This window comes from Anabrus simplex, chromosome 2 (assembly GCF_040414725.1).
Source record: "Anabrus simplex isolate iqAnaSimp1 chromosome 2, ASM4041472v1, whole genome shotgun sequence".
In the NCBI taxonomy this organism is placed as follows: domain Eukaryota; kingdom Metazoa; phylum Arthropoda; class Insecta; order Orthoptera; family Tettigoniidae; genus Anabrus; species Anabrus simplex.
In genome coordinates, this window is record NC_090266.1 from 121,752,281 (window position 1) to 121,772,670 (window position 20,390).

At 43.0% G+C, this 20,390-nt stretch overlaps 1 protein-coding gene across 1 annotated transcript in view; it reads right to left on the bottom strand.

Annotated features, from left to right (window-relative positions):
• Spec2 (CDC42 small effector protein Spec2) overlaps positions 1–20,390 on the bottom strand; it is a 485,439-nt gene that overhangs the window by 398,777 nt on the left and 66,272 nt on the right. Inside the window, exon 2 of the mRNA XM_067140341.2 lies at positions 7,436–7,510. The gene's annotated coding sequence lies outside the window, so the exon portion shown is untranslated. The remainder of the gene's footprint in view (positions 1–7,435; positions 7,511–20,390) is intronic.

The window sequence follows — 20,390 nt, forward strand, 5'->3', positions numbered from 1 at the left end:
GCTTATAACCGGACTTTTCATCCCGTTTTTATTAAAAAGTCCGTTCGTACCTTTACATCCACTATTAAAATTGTATATACAGCCAATTACCTCAGAAGAGTTCCTTTAAAATTTACACTCCAAACCTCTACGGAAAACAAAAATCAATATGTGCTCGTAAGCTCTGCTATAAAATACATACTAGGCTGTCCGAAAATTCCAGGCGTTTTTCTTACGGAATGAAAATGTGTGTGTGTGTGTGTGTGTGTGTGTGTGTGTGTGTGTGTGTGTGTGTGTGTGTGTGTGTGTGTCTGAAATATCTTTCATCAGCAATTAATTGCCCGTGTCACGAATTCAGTCCAAAGAACGAAGCATGAGAAAGTGGTATGGCTCAATGTATGGTTAATATGATGAGTGTAGTAATACATCCCAGTGAATCTCCTACAACATTCAACGGTTGACCAGTTGACACCACATGAGGCTTCGCATTATGTGGATGAAAAGAACACAATTTATATTCACTGGTGCTGGTTCCTTCTGTTGAGATATTTGGTGCAATTTCTCCAACTAGCCATAAGGCGAAACAACCGTAGGACTGCACGGCAGCTGGCATCTGACCTCACAGTAGCCACTGCAACAGTTTTATCGGGGCAAATGGTGAACAAAGCAGAAAGGCCTGCGCTTTCTTAACCTCTGATCTTGCCTGGCTAGACTTAAGAAGGCATTTGATACGGCAGACAGCCATCTTATTACAGCATAAACTCTATTCATTTCATGTTTCACAGTACCGTAAGTTGAACATATTTTTACCTTCATGACCAACGGCAGTGTATTTCTGGCACTTTGTTCCCCGCTGAGAACAGCCTGTCACAGGGCTCAGTGCTGGATCCCCTTCTGTTTCCATACAAGACAACTGTACCTATCAGAATTTGAGGTAATGCAGACACGTTTCTTCCAATGATCTGGAGGCTTATTTGCAAGTTGTCTCTAATGACTTCCTCAGCTGTAGATCATAAACCAGATCTCATTTCCACAACATTATGGTCATGATCACATGGTCTTAAAATAAGTTCCTCTAAATCTCAATACTTCAAGGATATCTCAAGCTCGTATTATAAGTTAATAGAGTAGATCTGACTCATCACAAGTAGCAGTAGAATACAATGTTTATCCATAGCGAAATGCCTTGGAATTACACTAAACAAAAAATTGGCTAGGACTGTTCATGTTCCGAAAATCATGAAATCTGCGTATTCTGCCTTTCACTCCTGTAACAAGCTAAGATACATTTGCTTTCTGAGTAACACACCAGCATTTCTTAACCGATCGTACTTTCAAAGACATAAAATATTATTATTTATTTTACACACTTTCGTGATAATGATATTCAAGCAATTGTACAGATTTTAGGAAATCAAAGCACAATGAACCTTAATTTACACTACATTTTTACGTAGAATTTGAACCCATAAATTTCCGAACAATTCCAGTCGTGGCAATTACCACCGTCTTCTGCACGGTCTTGTAGATGTTCGTGTTGCCATCCAACTTCTTCAGTCTTTCCACCAGAATTTTAGGTATAACAGCTGTACTCGAAAGTATGATTGGTACAATTATCACCTATTTTTATTATTATTATTATTATTATTATTATTATTATTATTATTATTATTATTATTATTATTGGCTGTTCTGCAAATTTAACACGAGCACAGCTGAATAACGGGAAGGTTATAGAGTTGTATTGTACATGTGTCCGTATCCCTCATTAAAGAGGATTCAACACTCTCCTATCCAGATAGCATGTGATATATCTCCATTGGATGCTTAAATCATCACGTATAACAGATCAATCCTCCTGAAGAGAGTTGAATCACAAATATAATCATTCCATAATCTGTGCATGTACGAGAGTGTGTGTGTGTGTGTGTGTGTGTGTGTGTGGCAAAAAATCGACAAAAGGAGAAGAAATGTTCCAAATTCCCATCTCAGCTAATTTTAGAATAGTAAAGAGTACGAAACTAAGTAACATGTCGCTCTTAACTAATCACAAGATTTCAAAAACAAGTACTATCTCCACCTCTCAAGGCGTCTCTGTCCATGTACAGACATGGACAAAAGTATTCATACCCCTACCCATCCAATATAAAATGCTCTATTGCTGGACCATTACGGAGTACAGGTAAAAATTACAAACCCAAACGTATACCTTGTGTAGCAGTGGTCATTACAAAGCACAAAATAAACTGGAAGTAAATAACAGTACATAGCAAAGCAACAAATGCGTACTCCATGACGCTACTTGTCTGGACATAAGTATTCATACATTACGTGTAAAAATAGGGTTTGAACGAGTGAACAGAAACCTGTGTTGTTCCGTGGCATTAGTTGTGTAATAGATGCAGACAGAGATGGACTGATCAGCTGGTCAGAGACGGTACTAGTCCAACGGCGGGGAAAACTAGGGAAACGTCTGTTGAAGAGAGAGGACTTATTCTACGCCTTCACCACCAACGAAAACCGCATTCCGAGATCGGAAACATCATTGGAAGAAGTAAACCAACTGTGCAAAGCATCGTACAAAGGTTAAAAGGACAGGATTTTATAAGCATGAAAAGAAGTGGACGTCCGAAGAAACTAACCGCACGAGAAGAAAGGTCCATAGTAACCACAATTAAAAAACAACCACACACTACATCTTCGGCAACAGCATCGCAGCTGGCAGAATATTTCCATCATGCAGTGTCACACAAAACAGTAAGGAGGGTCCTTCATCGTGCTGGGTATCGAACTAGGGTCCCAAGAAAGAAACCGCACGTAACGAAAGTGAATCGACGGAAGAGAATACAATTTGCAAAATAATATGTGGCGAAAGATAATGCGTTTTGATCGACAATGATGTTTACAGATGAGAGTTAATTTAACATTTTCCGAAGTGATTGACGCATTTTCGTGTGGAGAAGCCCTAACACACAGCTCGATGAGCAGATCCTCGTTACCATTGTGAAACACGGCAGGGGTGGGGTTATGGTGTGGGGCTCAATGACCGCTCCAGGTGTCGGGGAGTTGGTATTTATCGAGGGTACTAAGGACAGATTTCAATATTTGAACATCCTGAAAGAAAACGTTCGCTAAAGTGCCGAAAAGCTTGGGGTTGCTAATGAGTTTTACTTCCAACACGACAATGGCCCTAAACATACGGCGGGAATGTTCGTTTGTGTGTACAACACGCCGCACACATTAAAAACACCTCCCCAATCGCCGGATACCAACCCCATCGAACATCTATGGAGTGAATTGGAGTCCAGACTAAGAAAACACCACGTGACAAGTAAAGCACACTTGAAACAGTTACTCCAACAAGAATGGGGGGGAAATATCATATGAACTAACACGGAAACTGGTGTTCTTAATGCCCAGCAGGTTAAAAGAAATAATACACAGGAAAGGCAAACAAACGCGCTACTGATAGAGTTGGTAATATCTGTTTCTTCATTGAGTTGTGAACTCTTCTAGGACACGGTATGAATACTTATGTCCAGACAAGTAGTGTCATGGAGTACGAATTTCTTGCTTTGTTATGTACTGTTATTTACTTCCAGTTTATTTTGTGCTTTTTAATGTACACTGCTATACAAGGTATACGTCTGGGTTTGTAATTTTGACCTGTACTCTGTATTGGTCCAGCAATAAAGCATTTTGTTTTGGATGGGTTGGGGTATGAATACTTTTGTCCATTTCTGTATGTTGAGTAATCAACCCGAAGGTCGGATGGATCCTCAACAGCTCCACCATTAGTTATCGTAGATGGTCTAGGCGTCACTGAAGATTCGCGCTAGGGAAATGAGTGAGGTAGTTTCTCGTTGCTTTCCTAACCGCGCCAGCCTTTGCAATTACACGTGTCGGTCAAATTTACTGAAGTGCTTGCACTCACCGACCCTATGAGCCACATATTTTCACACCATTTACAACATGGACTGGTTCTATAAGGAATGGCATTACTAGCACTGCTGTTACAATACAATTTGTTTTTACCTTGCACCGACACAGATAGGTCTTACGGTGACAATGGGATAGGAAGGGCTAGGAGTGGGAAGGAAACAACCGTGGCCTTAAATTAAGGTACAGGCCAAGCATTTGCCTGGTGTGAAAATGGGAAACCACTGAAAACCACATTCAGGGCTGCCGACAGTGGGGTTCAAACCCACTATCTCCCGGATGCAAGCTCATAGCTGCGAGACCCCAACCGCACGACCAACTCGCCCAGTCATTGCTGTTACCTCAGTCACATTCACATTGTCAGAGCCAAGGATGAGAGTGAGAAATCAGTGAAAGCAACAAATTTGTTCTAGCCCAGAAGAGACAGTGCACTATAAACACCAGGTCTTGCCAGCGAAGAGCATCTGTCCATGCCCATAAAGCATATCCAAGATTCAGTATTCCACACTTGAAGTAAAAAGTTTGAATCAACAGATACCAACACCTTCCAAGGTAACACTTTCAGGTTCTCCGGTACGTGTTGTGCACAAAGTTCTCTTTATTAACCATTGTCTTCCACTCATCCAAGGCCCACCAATATCTTACATTTACCACACGCAACACACACTGCTCATATCAAGTTCTGGGTGCGTTGACTCATACGATAGTCTTGCCTCCACGTTCAAAGTGTACAGTTCTGCTTCACATGCAGGTCCTACCCACATCTTTCAATTATAAATATGACAAAAATGCAGAGCTCTTCACAGTCTAAGATCATGTTTGCGTCTGTATTGGTCAGATTCAGGTCAGATTACATTTTTAACATCTCAGCCTCAAGACGTTGGTCCCTCAACACATTCACCATCAGCTGTCACATGTAGCTTCAGGCATCACTGAAGAGGGGTACTAGAGATGTGAGGAGAAACGTAGTTAGCCAATGTTTTCCCACCGAGTCGGATTGTACTGCCAAGCCCACTGAAAAGCATACCAAATAAATCAACCGACCCTATGATCAAGACTTGTATATCACTCATCACAGGGACTGGCTGCATGACTGGTTTACTAGTAACTCATCCCTAGTCACACTGGTATCATCATAGCAAAGGATGAGACAGAGACAGAAAAAGTAACAAACTTGATTTAGCCTATACCTTGAGAGAGTGTGTGCATTCTGCACACCGTGCCTCATTAAAGATGAACCTGGGTACAATTCTTAATAATTACCAGATGTTTTTGGTATGACGTTCGATGGTGTTATTTCCATTGGTGCTTTTTAAATAAACATCAGGAGTTTAGTTATAAACGCTTCCTAGTATCAGGTTTTGATCGAGATCAAGTTCACCTGTGATCGGGCTAGGTCTAGGAATTTACGGCTGCGCAGGCTTCGGGCACTAAGTACCCACATAACAGGATTTAAGATCACTCATCTCGGACGGTGAAGTAAAGGAACATGCAGAACTGTTACATAAAGTGGTCGACTATTACAGCTCAGTGCGACTAATTACGGGTCACTACTCGCAAATTCCAGGGGTAGATTTACTTCAATCCAGCTGTCAGCTACTGACCCAAGTGCAATAAACGGATATAATTTGAAAACAATATTCTCTCACGCATGGGTAAATAATGAAAGTATCGATCTCGAATTATTATTATTATTATTATTATTATTATTATTATTATTATTATTATTATTACTTGTAATGTATAGCTATGAAGCGTTCACATACATTTATTATTATTATTATTATGATTATTACTACATCATATGTACATACGACACGATCGCGTTGTTTGTGAGGTTATGTCATGAAGCATGCACTGTATATAGACATTTATATCAGTTCAATTCATGTAACAACCGGTATATAATTTATCCTTAACTTATATGTAATTTGTAATTCGCTACAGAACTGTGAAACACACTAACTTCCAGATTGGCACTATTGCATGGAGGAATATTCTCAACATTATAACCATGTTGTTAGGCACTCGGGAATTTACGAGAAGGTATTTTGGTAATTTATCTTTCTAGAAGCCTGGCCAGGCACGTATATGAGGAGGTGGTCTTAATGGTAACGACGAGTTATTGTTCAGTAGAGTAATGGTGTAGCAGGAGTATACTTGTGACTTCGTGTTGCTGTGACATGCAGTGGTTGCAGTCTCCGTGTTGAAGTGATAGGCAGTTGTTAAAATGGCGGCTTTGTTGATGTGTGTATTTTGCTAGTGACAGCAGTGATTAAGGTTACGTGTTTAATTTGTAAATAGATGTGACTAAATAACTGTACCAATTGACAGCATTTCGTGTGTGTCTGTGGATACGTCACCACCCATACATTATTTCAACCTTTTCCGATCAATTAGCGCCAGATCAATAGTACTTCTCTCAGTCGATCTTTCTAATTCCCAGCTGAAATGGTTGAAATTACTGTAACGCACCACAACAGTGCACGGCGCAAGTTCAACGACAGGTTTCTCTAAACAGGAATTAAACACGCATAGTGAAGATAAGCCTGTCTCTTTACAGAAATTAAAAATGGACAGAAAACTCTTGTAACCATATTTTAAACACTAACAACTGATTATCGAAAGTTTGTTTGTGTTTTATCATGCACGAGACATAAAATTATGAGCTTGGAAAGAAAACCGGGCGAGTTGGCCGTGCGGTTAGGGGTGTGCAGCTGTGAGCTTGCATCCGGGAGACAGTGGGTTCGAGCCCCACTGTCGGCAGCCCTGAAGATGGTTTTCCGTGGTTTCCCATTTTCACACCAGGTAAATGCTGGGGCTGTACCTTAATAAAGACCACGGCCGCTTCCTTCCCATTCCTAGGTCTCTCCTATCCCATCGTCGTCATATCTGTGTCGGCGCGACGTAAAACAAATTATTCAGGAAAACGGAAAGAAATGGACGCGATAAGTGCACAGTTGATTCATTCTGAAAAATCATGAGTCCGCGGAGTGTGTGAAGGAGAGCACACCATACTCAGCATGGCCGCCAGATATCACCCCGGTCCAAGCTCGAATCTCTCATACCTCCTTTACCGCGTTCTCACATGTTAAATAGATCCGGAAATGTATTAATAAAATTGAAGAATCACATACAGTATCTTCTCAGCAAAGCGTTCATACTCTACATGAAATAGTTCAGTTTATCCTAGTTGTTTCTGGGGAAGCCGAGGCTGATTTGGGGTCTCTAGCCCGATATCCTGCCTGGAGCCACTCACATTTTCAGGTGAACATTCCACATTGAGATCTCCTCGGATTCGAACTTCGGCGTCCACGTGGAAAGCCAGCGGCTAAGCCGTTGAACTAATCACCTCTCACGTTATTTATCTATACTGATACGAGAATGTCATTACATTCCGGATTTTAAAAAGTTGCACAAGCTTATTTTTCACATGTAATAAATAACATAGAAAAATCACACTCTTCATTATACCCATCGATACGTAAAAATAAAAATATTTCAATAGAATACTTACACAGAAACTACACCGTCCTCTTCAGGATAATGACCCAGGCATAACGGCAAACTATAACAACTGCACCCACCAAAGCTGGAACAAAAAAAAAATCGAACTGAAGGCGTGGTCAAGAGGAATTAGAACATTCACCTAGTCCAGTAGTTTGTAGGAATAAATTGCATCATATAAAAAGGAAGAAATCTAGTAAATATTTGCTTGTGCAGCAAAACATTAGGAAATTAAAAGTAGGCTATACAGAGTCGTCTCCGATGTCAGGAGAGTATCCGGTAACGTGCCCGTGGTTCCGCAGCACAATTCGCAGCTGAAATTTGAATTAACTGTCGTTGTGCATCCATTTCAAATTGTTTATGCCCCATTAAATGGAACCATTATGGAAACGGTACAATAATAATAATAATAATAATAATAATAATAATAATAATAATAATAATAATAATTCCACGTCCCGCCAACTACCTTTACAGTCTTCCAGCATGCCGATGTGCCGGAATTGTGTTCGGCAGGAGTTGGTTTTCGAGCCGGTAAATCTACCGACATGAGGCTGGCGACTTGAGAACCATTAAATACCATCGGACTGAGCCGAGATCGAGCCCGCGAACTGTGGCTAAGATGACCAGTACTGAACCGCCTAAGCGACTCGCTACGACGGGAACGGTAGACCATTTTCCTTTCCGACGCAAAATGCAATGCAAACAACGTGATTTTTGGCTCAAGAAGGGGACGCCTTAAGTGACTAACTTGATCTGCTAAATCTGATTCCAGCCAAATATCGGGCCAGGTGATGAAATCCAAAATGAGCCGATGTACAAGACCGTACCAGTCTGCGAGGCCTATCGTGTACTTTCGGGGCGATTAATGCTTACGGATTGTTACTGGAATGAAACTGGTAGGTGAAAGCGGAGATCCTGGATAAAATGTGTCCACCCTCACTTTTTCCAGATCAAATCCAGAGTGTCACCGAGATCTGATCTCGTGGTTTTAGGAGAATACTGACATCTTGGTCATAGTCACGGGACCTCCAGTTTTACGTGGAATCAGGACCACTATACAATTTAAAAAAATTCCACCTGCATTAGCCGGGTTCGAACTGCGGCCGCCTAGGTAAGAAGCCAGTGAATATACCTCTAGGCTGTCACGTTCAGATATCTAACCGTCTGAGCCAAGGAGATGCCCGGTGTGATAAATATGTCAAAGTCCTGAGGGTCAAACTGCAGCTCATAACCTGGCAGAAATTTGAGTAGTAAAGGCTTTCACGTCCGTCAAATTTAAAGACGCAAAGGACCATTCTACGGACGTGGGACAAATTGAAGTCTATAAACGTCAATATTAATGGGGCCATAACCGAAGAGCAAGAAGAGTCGCATCAATAAGGTACTGATCGACATATTACTGAACGGACAACAGCAAAGATCTATTCAAACGACATTTCTTCAGTGGATATGGAATAAGTGATCTTCACAACCTATGAGCATAGCGCTTTACTTCAGATGAACTACAATTACATTTCTGCCCTCGGAGGGAAGAACTACTTCACAAGACCTGTTTCATTTGCATTATCTCATCGCCATTGATAAAGTGTTAAGTCATGCACTCAGAATTTGTACAGAACCCTTCGTAACATATTATTACAGTTAACACGTGATATGTCTACAGAAATTGGCACAAAAACGACCAAGAATGAAGATTAGAATGCAGTGGACTTGCGATCACTCAAACATGTAATGGCAAAGCAGGAAAATAAATGGCTAAACATGCAAAAGTGACACCACTATCAAACGAAAATATAAGCCGTATTTGAACTGAAATTCCTGTTCTCTCCGGTTCAGCAGAAAAGCAACTTGGGCCTTTCAACCGGCCATCACGTGACAAATTTCCAAATTAATTTTGGGTGGGCGTTTAACCGTACAATACAAAAAACCTCGTGAGAGAGAGAGAGAGAGAGAGAGAGAGAGAGAGAGAAAATTGAATTGAATTGAATTGAATTTATTGATCATGATTTACATGCCACTGAGACTGAAAAGTCCCTTTATGCAGCGTCTTCTTATAATACAATGCAGATTTATGAAAACAGTAACTACATTTTTATAATATTAAAGTATTAAACTAAACAAGAAACTTTAAAAAAAAATGAAAATACCGATACCAAAACCAGTAAGGTTAAGACATACATTATATAATAAGTAAGAAAGTAAATCATTAAGCCCTTCTGTTATTTTGGACTACATGGGTTTAAAGAATATAAAGCTAAAACAGAGAAACAATTTTCTTCGAAATATACATATTCCTGATTGTTCGACACAAGAATGCCTGATCTCAGCCTCTTGCGTACTCCTCCAGAAAGATAGATGTTAAGAACTGCTTTAGTTGGGTACAGTTAGTGTTACTTGCGAAACGGTGAAGATTAAAGACGTTAAAGATACGTGATGCAGTGCAAACAAAGGATTTGTTAAATTTAGTGGTACGATGAAGGGGAATTTGAAGGGTGGTTTTTGTAAACCTATTATCTCTGTTATGTACCGACTCCATAGGTTTAAATGCATTATAAAGGTAGGATGGTGTCTTCAGTTTGAGAATTTTCTGCGTAGCAACAGCTACTGAGATATCCCGACGTTCATGGAGTTTCAACCATTGTAGCTGTATGTAATAGGGTGTTATGTGTTCATCACGCCTGGCATTTGTAACGTAACGAACACATGCGTTTTGTACCCTCTGTAGTTTTATGTTCAAAGTTTCAGATAAGTCGTTGTATACGACTGAACCATAGTCAATTATTGGAAATATAAGACTTTGAACAAGTAGTTTTCGCATGAAAGGTGGTGTACATGACACGTTACGTTTCAAAATATGCATGGATGACAACTTTTCGGATTACATTTGACGTATGATCAGACCAGGATAAGGTTCTGTCGAAAATTAGACCTAGATTGTTAACGGTGTCACTATAATGAATAACTGTCTCTAGAATTTTTATTGCTGGGAGGGATTTGAGGTCAACAGTTTTCAGGAGTTTTGTGTAACCTATGCAAATAAGCTGGGTCTTAGCCACATTTAATTGGAGGTTATGATTTGCGCTCCATTCAATCAATCGAGAGATGTCATGGTTAAAATGCGCAATAGAAGAAGATGCGTTAGTGGGACAAAAGTGGAAGTAAGCTTGTAAGTCATCCGCATACATGTGAAAGCTACTGCTTTTAAAGACTTCAGATATGTCATTAATATAAATAGAAAAACATAAAGGACCGAGGACTGATCCTTGTGGTACGCCACAGTTTACTGATTCCCAGCTAGAGAATCGACCGTCAACGAACGTGACTCTTTGTGATCTATTTGACAGATATGATTCAAACCACGACAGAGCACTCTGGGAGAAGCCAATTGACTTCAGCTTAGCAAGAAACAACTCATGATTAACAGAGTCAAATGCCTTAGAGAAATCAAAGAGACATAAGATAGTAAGCTGCCTCTTATCGGTGGCCGCGCGTATATCATCTGTAACCTTCAGAAGAGCAGTAGTAGTACTATGGCCCTTCTTGAAGCCAGATTGGTAGGGATTTAGAATGTTGTATTTAGACAAATATTCACATATCTGCTCATGAACAATTTTTTCTAGTGCCTTACTAAGTGCACAGAGGATGTTGATAGGCCTAAAATCACTACAGACTGTTGGAATTTTCTTTTTGGGCACAGGACGTACATTGGCACGCTTCCACTCTGAGGGATAAACTCCATTCTGTAGAGAGAAGTTAAATAAGTGCACAAGGGCAGGAAGAAATATGTCCATGCAGGTAGAAATCATGGATATTGGAATATTATCTGGACCTTTGGCTTTAGTTCGTATTGATCTGACTGCTTTTTCTACTTGTGAAGGGTGTACGTACATGAAATAGAATTTATCTCTGTTACTTGGAGTGAGATGTCTATAATGTTTGGCAGTCTCTGATACTTTCGGAGAGTTGGAGTTAGAGACTGATGTCATATAATATTCACTTAATTCAGATGGAGTAACAGGCATCTGGCTATCTAGAGTGTGACTGACTCCAATACCAAGAGAGAGAGAGAGAGAGAGAGAGAGAGAGGCACACACACACACACCAGTCACAAAATAATTATATCGAATGTTTAGACAATTGCCAAGAAGCTGAAATGAACGGCATAGAAATTACTTCTTCCTGGCTTTTTACCCAAAAGACAAAAAGGACACGAGGTAAGAGAAATATATGACAAAATTATAAGCGCCATCTTTCGGCCGTTTAACACACGATTATAATATCTAATACACTGGAAGAAAAAAATATCCAAACACCATCAAATAAGGAATGTAGAATACGGACATTTTGGCAATATATTTTTCGAGGTAACATATTTTATTGAACAAGAATACAGGTCAATATCCGCGCTAGAAAGTCCTTCGCAAACGTGCCATGCTGATCCATTAATAACCGGTGAATGTTGTATGCAGGGATGCATTGTATCGTACAGGTGCCGGATGTCAGGTTATGGGATGATGTTCCATACCTGTTGCACTTAGTCGGTCTATACAGGGACGGTTATTGCCAGTTGTGGATGACACAAGAGTCGTCGTCCAATGACATCCCATACGTGCTAGACTGGGACAGTTCAGGGATCGAACAGACCAAGGCAACATGTCGACACTCTGTAGAGCACGTTGGGTTACAACAGCGGCATGGGGGCGTGCATTATCCTGTTAGAAATCACCCCCCGGGGATGTCGTCCATGAATGGCAGCACAGCTGGTCGAATCACCATCTGCAGTCAAGATGCGTGAGATGACGACGAGAGTGCTCCTGCTGTCATACGAAATTGCTCCCCAAACCAGAACTCCCAGTGTAAGTCCAGTGAATAGACGTCGCAGACAGGTGGAATGCAGGCGCTCGCTGGCCTCCTACTAACCAACACACGGCCCATCACTGGCACCAAGGCAGAACCAGCTTTCATCGGAAAACACAACGGACCTCCACTCCATCCTCCAATGAGCTCTCGCTTGACACCACTGAAGTCGCAGACGGCGGTGGTTTGGGGTAAGTGGAATGCACGCCGCAGGGCGTCTGGCTCGGAGCTGCCCTTCAAGTAACCGATTTCGAACAGTTCGTTGCGTCACTGTGGTGCCAATCCGCCGCATTGCCGCTGCAAACTCAATCCGCTGCGCCATAGCCATGCGTCGAATACGGCGGTCCTCCCTCTCGGCGGAGACGCCCGGAGCCCGATCTTCTTGCGAGCGTACCTTCTCGTGACCACTGCTGCCAGCACGCATGCACAGCCGAGACATTCCTGCCAGGTCTTTCTGCAATAGCGCGGGAGGAAAATTCACCTTCACGTAGCCCTATTATACGACCTCGTTTAACCGTAGTGAGCCGTTTATACTGGCGCCCTTGTGGCTGTAAAGACATTATTGACCCACTCACAGTCACTCCATCCAATCTCATAGTTTATTTTCATAGAGGTTGACTACATGGGAGCCACAGGGCGAAAATTATGCCCTCTTAGTCATCTGTTTCCGTGGTTACATGATGAGCCAGAAAACGTCGAGAGTTACCTACAGTGGCGCAGGAAAAATCACTCTTTCCTACCAAGGATTCGGTAGGGCAGAATTGAGAGCCGCTCATCGCTGGGCTGAAAGTTACTCAACTAGTAAGTGGGTCAGTCTTGTAGAAAGGGACTTTTGTACCTTTTAGTGAATACCTGAAATTGTTTTCAAATTTGGAAAAGGCCGAAACTTACAATTTGGAATACAGGAGCCAAGGACCGCGAATGCGGTAACATGTATTAGGCTTCTTGGTCCTGATGACCCGTTTGAGCAGGGCGATGCCCGCATCGCTTGATTGAGTCAAGGTTATCCGAGACCTCGTCATCCCAACAAACCTCCGAATCTGCTGATTGAATGTTGGCAGGTGAAGATTCTGACGAATCTTGATTTTGGAAACATACCATGGCGAACGGGTCATGCACCGCAGTACCTTGTTCTGGAACACCTGGAGTCGCCAAATATGCATCTTGGCAATACAGAACCAGGCCTTACAGCCGTAGAGGACGATCGGGCGAATGCACGCGAGGTACAGTGACCTCTTGATGCAATCGCTTAGATGCCGATTTAGTAGCAGAGGGTGCAATGCTACTGTTCGGGTGTTGGCACACTGTAATGCCTGGTCCAAGTTAGTTTCTTGTCCACAATCAAACTAAGGTACTTGACCTTAGTCTGCCATGGTAACTCGGTCTTCCGAATGCTAAGATGACGAAACCTCGGTTGCCTCCTCGAAAAGAGGATCGCCTGGGCTTTGTTCGGATTAATTTTGACTTTGTTCTTGGTTCACCAGTATAAAAAGTGGTTAATCCAGGCTTGCATTTTCGTGATGGCATCACAATGTTGTCGCTGAGCGGTATAAACTGCAATGTCATCAGCGAACTGTAGAATCTCTACTCCTGCTACCCTAGGGAGATCGTTCATATATAGAGAGCGTATAAAGTTGGCGACAGTGCCCCTCCCTGTGGCACTCCTACAAATAAAGGCCGAAGGGAGGAGTTCTCACCATCGCAGGTGACAAGAAAATGGCAATGACTTAGACAGGAAGCAATAATTTTGATTAAATAGAGGGGGACTTTATACAGTTACCCCAGTTTCACAATGAGCTTGTCGCGCCAGATGCTGTCAAAGGCTTTAATCTACGTCGAAAAAGACCGCTGGCACGTTACGCCGTAGTGTGAACGATCTCGTATCATATTGGACCAGGCGCAATACTGCCAAAGGAGCTGATCGGAAACCAAACTGCTCCGGTCTCAATATCCTACTGGACCCGAGGTAAGAACTGAGGCGTTTGAGAAAAAGTCTCTCGAAAATCTTGGAGAGGTGAGATAAAAGGCTGATAGATCTAAAATTTTGAGGAAACAGCCTGTAATTCCCCGGCTTTGGAATAAAGCAAACCTTTGCCGTCTTCCAGGCCGGTGGGTAGTAGCCCATGGAAAGGCAGGCCGTGAAGATGTTGGCAAGGAATACCACCGCCCTGTAGGGGAGGGACTTGATGTCCCTAGCAGTGATCCTATCATCCCCGGGAGACTTATTCTCACTAAGTCCTTTAATACACTTGCTGACCTCCGCAAGTGTGATGTCAGTCACAGTGTCACATAGCGTCCTACTTTGCCAGGAAGCTGCAGCTTTTCGTTCAAATCTGTCGATCGGTACGGTCGTCATCGTGGCGGGTATAATGTACTACACACTGACTCTCAATTGAGTCAGCAAAAGCTTCAGTTTTCTCCAAAGAGGAGAATACGAGTCCCTGTCGGCCATGAAGGGCACGACGAGGTTCCCGGGTTCGGGTCAGACTACGAGTAACCCTCCAAAACTCGCGGTCTGAGTCATTTTCAGTGAGAGTGCGACAGAGTTTCTCCCATTTTTCAATCTTATGTTCCAGCAGTCGTTGGAAGATAACCTTGGCAAGTTCCTTGTATTCTGCCCGGTCGACTGGATCGCGGAAGAGTTCTTCCGATAGCGGTTTTTTATCTTGGTCAAATCCTTGAGGAGATCTGGAATACCTTTCTCAACTTGCGGACTACGGGCCGAGTGGGAATTTTGAGCAACTTCCTGGATATGTTTCCGAGCGTTGACCGCCCTGTCAACATCATCCCGGGTGCGAATGTCAAAAGTTCTTAAATTTCGATCCACCAAACTTGTGGTAGTCCAAATTGGCAGGAGGGATCGAACGAGTTGGCCCCTCTAGACGCTCCCAGGTAAGATAGAAAACAATGGGATTGTGGTCAAAATTTAGTTCGCTAGGAAAAAACAAAATCAATGGTCCTGTTATAATACTTTGAAAATGTCACATCAATGACGTCAGGCAACCCATTAGCCGGGTATATCGTGGGCTCCGTAGGAGCGCACACCTTGACGTCACTGTCTCGCATGTAGGCACTTAAGAGTCTCCCCTTACGATTGGCAACCCTAGAGTTCCAGTCTTGATGCTTGCAACTGAGATCACCAGCTACTATGGTGGGTACGTGGCCAGGGTTTTCCAAAAGAGCATTTAGTTCGACGAGATTTAAAGGCGCCGAAAGTGGTAAATAGGCCAAAAATATTCTGTAATGATAGTCCCCATGTCGGATTTCTATCCCGAGGGATTCCAGCACGGAGTGGGGGAGGGGGTCAAGCACGTGATGGGTAAGAGTAGACTTAACCAGCACAGCCACGCCCCCGCCCTTCATCCCGGCCCTGTCTTTCCGGTAGACTACCATGTTTTTGATTCTAAAAGGCATATACTCCTTCAAAAACGTCTCACCCAATAGCATGTCTAGGTTATGGTCAGAGATAAAAGCCTCAAGCTCTTACCTCTCACCGATAACACTTTGACAATTCCAAGCACCAACCTTTAAGTTCATAGTCCGTAGCGTCTGTCGCGTCGTCTAAGGGGCTGAGAAATACCGCATAGCGGCATCAATCAGCACCAGGATCTTGTCAAAGGTGTTAGCGCACGAGCTCAATTTTCTCAATGTATCCTAAAGTATACGGATGAGTCATGAAAAACTGATCTGCCGAAGCAGACCAATGATGTCACCTAGACCGGACAGGTCGGGAAGGGTGGTCAATGTGCTTGTAGAAACGGTGGCAGCGGGAGATGTTGCAGGGGCAGCAGCGCCACCGAAAAGGGTCGCGAACGAGATCCCCTCGGTGACAGGTCGAGAGGGTGGTAGAGCACTACTTCTGAGCTTTGAGTCGCTCTGTTGTTTGCTTATTAGCAATAGCCTCTCTGAACAGTTGACACTCTCTCCACGAAGCTGGGTGTTCCCCTTGACAGTTGACGCACTTGGTGGATGCCTCTTCGGGGTAAGCGGACAGGCAGCAGCCTAGTGGTTCTCTCCACACTTGACACACCTAAGGGTCATCTTGCAGTAATTAGCGGTGTGGCCCAAACGCTGCCATCGAAAACACTGGGAAGGTCCATCCCGATCCCGATATGCCTCAATCGTTACTCGAGAACCACAGAGGTAGTGGACCCAGTAAATGGTCTTAATGAATTCCTCGTTCGGAAGAGTGACGCTGAACACGCTCATAGGGATAACATTTTGGTGGTGGCATCTCTTTTAGTGTACCGGTAAATATCCTTGGGTTCATACCCTAGCGCGACCAGCTCTTCCTTGACCAAATCAACATCGACTGTCGAGACAATATTCCGTATTATAACCTTTAACAGCAGCTGGCTAGGAAGCTGATAGGTGTAAAAAGTTAGCATTGGCAGTTGAGAAATACTGGGTCAACAGTCGATGGTCTTCCTCGCAGACGACATGATACTTAAGAGCATCCCTAGTGTCGATGACCCGGAGATCACCAGTGCATCGCTGTTTCAAATACCTATAGTGCTGCTGGTAGTTGGTTTTATCATGAGCCACTACCGGCGGCAGCGACATTTTCTTTTGGGTTTGCTGCTGTTGCACTTCCATGTGCTCGACCTCCCAACCAGAAGCTGTGGCATTGGCAGTCCCATTCCCGTCACTCACAGACGGTGGTGGCGCCGAACGGGAGGCACTCACAGAGGAGGCGGCATCAGTCTCTGTCCGTGGTTTCGGAGACTGAGCGGGCACTAGTGCCTCTGGCCCAGTGCTGCCACTGGTGGGCAATGCCGAAAGGGATTCAAATTTGTTAGAAACTTTGTTGCACATTTTAACAGGTGACGTGGCTGAGACATTTTTGAGCACACAGCGAGCTCTAGACTTCCCTTTCACCTTACGGGCGACTGACCAGGGAACCTGGGAGTTGTAAGGTTGTTGAAAAGAAGCAAGAATTTTGGCTAGTTCCTCTACAGTTTTAGCGTCAGGTAATAGAGTAATCTGGGAGGTGCTGGGTTGTGGCCCAACAGCCTCCGCTAACTTTACCCAATGGTAGTCCGTTGTCGTGGTAGGTGTCGTCATCTGGTTGTCTGGCTGGATGGTCGGGACCCCACCACCAGGTGGGGGCTCAGACATCTTCATCCAAGTCAATATCCAGTCACAGGCAGGTCCGGCAATCACCAATCAAAACGCTCCCGTCAACACTCGCGCACTCCCATTCAAAACACAGATCGGGCACAGAGCAACCGCACTACACTATCGTCCGTTTGCAGAGTCAGGTCACGAACCCAGTTTCATAGGTAACTAACGCTCCCGCACAGTACAGTCCGTATTTAAAACAAACCTGATGTGCAACGTCAAGCGGCCGCTACTAGCGCCACGCTAATGAGATTTGCGGGATATTTGAATCAACATCATCTTTCAGACGTATAAATATGCCTACCAACGTTCGTTAATCCAGCACACCTTCTTGGTGTTTGGATATTTTTTCCGCCAGTGTATAATATCTAATCGTATCTAATATAATATAATATTTACCATACTGTATGTATCTCCCTTATAACCTTTCGACCCGTTCAACGTAGTCGACAATTTGCTCTGTCTCTTGCTTTTCCTTGCTTTGGGTGTTTACATTTCCTAATAGGAAACAAAGTTCGTTATTTCTAATATATTCCGATTTTTCTACAGGAAAACAACACGTATTTGTTACAAGTAGACTTAAATTAATGCAGTTTTATTGGTAGTGAAAAGCAGTTATGAAAGTATGGAGCATTCGTGGAATGTCTCGCCAGTAGGTCTATAGCCTAGGTTACACTAGATACACGGGTAGTGCTCCTGCTTCTGTGACGTCACTACAAAAAAGGTCCCGCTGCCTGCTGGTGTGTTACTCAGTTCCGCTTTAATTACTGTTTTTCTTCCCTAGCTGTGATAAACTCTAAATATTTTCATCCTTTCTACTTTAACTGTATACAGAAGAATGGTGAAAATAAACAACATTCATTTCTAAAGAAATATTTACTAACTGTAGGATGTAAAACACAAACTCCAGTCTCAATGTATTCCTTATTAGCAAGCTTGTCCAATTTTCTCTTATTTTGTGGCTTTCTTGCCTTCATCGCCTAACGTTTGCTTTATTAACTTAATGTGACTGTTCAGTAAAACATTAAGAAACGTAACTATATACTCCTTTTAAACGTATATAATTCCTTGCCATATGATTGACATACCTCAAAGTTTAAACTGCCAAGGACAATGCACATCAGAGACACTAGTAATGGCCTCTGGCATTTCCAATTCAGGAATAAATATTCAAACCTTTCACTAATCATAATTTAAACACCTTTAGACTGAGTAAATATTCATTGGAGGGTTGTACAGCTGCTTGCCCTTATATATGTTACTTCACGCCAAACAAATTTCATTCAAAAGTTAATTACAATGTCTTTCGTGTTCATTAAATGCAATGAATGCATTCTTATTTCAATAATTTACTTGAGATAACTCTATTCCAAAGCTACCACAGTCTATTTTAGAAGCGAATGTTTTCTAATATCGAGGATGTGACATACCGGTAGTTCACAATTCTGACTGTCTAATACTTCTGCACGCAGCAGGGTAGGACATTAAAAATGTTACAAACCAAATCAAAGTTGTAGAACAGTAACTGATAGGTTTTTTTCCATGGATAAATTTGTTCTTTGTACAAACTTAATGTGTCACAAATGTTCTGGTCATCAGTATCATCTTTAAAATGTCCGGCTCCATGGCTGGTCCTTGGTCACAGGTGTTCTGGGTTCGATTCCCCGCAGGGTCGGGAAATTTAACCATCATTGGTTAATTTCAATGGCACGGGGCAAGCCCCCGTATGTGTCGTCTTCATCCTCATCACGACGTGCAGGTCGCCTACGAGTGTCAAATCAAAAGACCTGCACCTGGCGAGCCGAACATGTCCTCGGACACTGCCGGCACTAAAAGCCCACTCGGCCCGTAGTCCGCAAGTTGAGAAAGGTATTCCAGATCTCCTCAAGGATTTGACCAAGATAAAAAACCGCTATCGGAAGAACTCTTCCGCGATCCAGTCGACCGGGCAGAATACAAGGAACTTGCCAAGGGTGCTCAAATAAGTCAGCCTCGTGCCGGTATTGTTACTGGTACATAAAAGAACTTCTGCGGGACAAAATTCTGGTACCTCGGCGTCTCCAAAACCCGTCAAAAGTAGTGGACCGTAAAAACAATATTTCCTTTCTTGAGGCAAAACTTTCGTTAAATAAGCGGCCTCTGTGGATCAGTGGTAGAGTGTCGGCCTCCGGATCCCAAGATAGCGGGTTCAAACCCGGCAGAGGCAGTCGGATTTTTGAAGGGCGGAAAAAAGTCCATTCGACACTCCATGTCGTACGATGTCAGCATGTAAAAGATCTCTGGTGGCACATCTGGTGTTCACCGGACAAAATTCATTAAATCTGAGCCATAGACGCCCAAGAGAGTTTCGGTTTACTTGGTCTGCTATCTAGTGGGCCTAGAGTAGAACGGAACGTCGAAATTGACGAGCAGACAGCCAGATGGCGTCAAATTGAAATGTCTGCACACGGTAGCTGAGGCCATACGATTATTATTATTATTTATTTATTTATTTATTTATTTATTTATTTATTCGTTAAATATGCAGGCAAGTTTTCGAAATTTGTGGGTATGGCACCATTAGTTAATTTGAGGCGATCCAGTTTCACAGCACAGAACCATCAGACCGTGTCACCGAATCTTCCCGCACTATACAGTGACTCACATAATTATTCGGACACGTTAATTATAGCCTTTGCTACACACTGGCACTATGGTTCAGAGAAAATATTGTACTTGCAAACTAGTTTCTGACAGAACCCAGTTTGACAGATTCAACACGGCGTTGAAATATGTACTTTTAGAAAACAGGAGAGAACCAGTGACCTCGGAAACTCAGAACGCAGTTAACGTACTCCAACAAAATTATTCCGACACAAGTCAGTTGCCGTGCAGAGGTCGTGTGTAGAAGAGCCACGGTCAGTGTGAACGTAAAAATCCAGTGAGTTAGAGTGCTGTAAGTGAAAATGGGCCGCAGAGGAAGAGAGAGCACAATCAAACAGCGG